Source organism: Odocoileus virginianus, chromosome 22 (assembly GCF_023699985.2).
Source record: "Odocoileus virginianus isolate 20LAN1187 ecotype Illinois chromosome 22, Ovbor_1.2, whole genome shotgun sequence".
NCBI lineage: Eukaryota > Metazoa > Chordata > Mammalia > Artiodactyla > Cervidae > Odocoileus > Odocoileus virginianus.
In genome coordinates, this window is record NC_069695.1 from 43,616,289 (window position 1) to 43,618,467 (window position 2,179).

Genomic DNA, 2,179 nt, shown 5'->3' on the forward strand with positions numbered 1-2,179 from the left:
TGGCCCCAGGTAAATAACAGGGAGGGAAAACAGATCCACCCATCAACAGAAAATTAAAGATTTACTGAGCTTGGCCTTGCCCATCAGTACAAGACCCAGTTTCCCTCTAAATCAGTCTCTCCCATCAGGAAGCTTCCATAAGTCTCTTATCCTTCTTCATCAGAGAGCAGATAGACTGAAAACCACAATGACAGAAAACGAACCGACCTAATCACATGGACCACAGCCTTGTCTAACTCAATGAAACTATGAGCCATGCCCTCTAGGGCCAGCCAAGTAGGACAGGTCATGGTGGAGAGTTCTGACAAAATGGTCCACTGGAGAAGGGAATGGCAAACCATTTCAGTATTCTTGTTGTGAGAACCGCATGAACAGTATAAAAAGGCAAAAAGATAGGATACTGAAAGAGGAACTCCCCAGGTCAGTAGGTGCCCAGAATGCTACTGGATTTCAGTGGAGAAATAACTCCAAAAAGAATGAAGAGACAGAGCCAAAGCAAAAACAACACCCAGTTGTGGATATGAAGGCTGATAGAAGCAAAATCTGATGCTGTAAAGAGCAATATTGAATAGGAACTTGGAACGTTAGGTCCCTGAATCAAGGCAAATTGAAAGTGGTCAAACAGGAGATGGCAAGATGAACATCGACATTTTAGGAATCAGCGAACTAAGATGGACTGGCATGGGTGAATTTAACTCAGATGACCATTATATCTACTACTGTGGGCAGGAATCCCTAAGACAAAAGGGAGTAGCCATCACAGTCAACAAAAGAGTCTGAAATGCAGTACTTGAATGCAATCTCAAAAATGACAGAATGATCTCTGTTCATTGCCTAGGCAAGCCATTCAATATCAGAGTAATTTAAGTCAATGCCCCAACCAGTAATGCTGACAAAGCTGAGGTTGAACGGTTTTATGAAGATCTACAAGACCTTCTAAAACTAACACCCAAAAAAGATGTCATTTTCATTATAGGGGACTGGAGTGCAAAAGTAGGAAGTCAAGAAATACCTGGAGTAACAGGCAAATTTTGCCTGGGAGTACAGAATGAAGCAGGGCAAAGGCTAATAGAGTTTTGCCAAGACAACACACTTGTCATAGCAAACACCCTCTTCCAACAACACAAGAGGAGACTCTAAACATGGACATCATCAGTTGGTCAACACTGAGATCAGATTGATTATATTCTTCGCAGCCAAAGGTGGAGAAGCTCTACACAGTCATCAAAAACAAGATTGGGAGCTGACTGTGGCTCAGATCATGAACTCCTTATTGCCAAATTCAGACTTAAATTGAATGAAGTAGGGAAAACCACTAGACCATTCAGGTATGAACTAAATAAAATCCCTTACGATTATACCGTGGAAGTGAGAAATAGATTTAAGGGGACTAGATCTGATAGAGTGCCAGAAGAACTATGGGAGGAGGTTTGTGACATTGTATAGAAGACAGTGATTAAGACCATCCCCAAGAAAAGAAATAGAAAAAAGCAAAATGGCTGTCTGAGGAGGCCTTACAAATAGCTGTGAAAAGAAAAGAAGTGAAAAGCAAAGGAGAAAAGGAAAGATATATCCATTTGAATGCAGAGTTCCAAAGAATAGTAAGGAGAGATAAGAAAGCCTTCCTCAGTGATGAGTGCAAAGAAATAGAGGAAAACAATCGAATGGGAAAGACAAGAAATCACCATGATGACACTTTGTAGGGTGAATTTTAGGTGAGGAAGATAATATGTAAGGATGGTTAAAAGGCACATGAAAAGATGCTAATCATTAGAGAAATGTGAATGAAAACTACAATGAGGTATTACCTCACACCAGTCAGAATGACTATCATCAAAATGTCTCCAAATAATAAATGCTGGAGAGGATTTGGAGAAACAGAAAAAGTCCTACACTGGTGTGTGTGTGTGTGTGTGTGTGTGTGTGTGTTGTTTAGTATAAAATAATGTGTGTGTTTTTTTTTTATAAAAAGAAAGAGAAAAAGAAAAAAAAATCTCTCCTGTGGACAGCATTTCAGTCCATATTCAAGGTACCAGCCTGCTTTTCCCCGTAGGCTGCCCTGTGAGTTTTGTTCTTATTGAACCAGGCCCCACAATTGTGTAACCAGGTTCCTTGCAATAAATAAATAAATAAAACATATATATGATTATATGTGAGGGGAATGCATAGAAGACTTTAT

The 2,179-nt window shown here is 39.8% G+C and overlaps 1 pseudogene; it reads left to right on the plus strand.

Moving 5' to 3' along the window:
* The first annotated feature begins 367 nt into the window (after positions 1 to 367).
* LOC139030422 (craniofacial development protein 2-like) lies at positions 368 to 1,323 on the plus strand (annotated as a pseudogene).
* Positions 1,324 to 2,179: the final 856 nt, after the last annotated feature.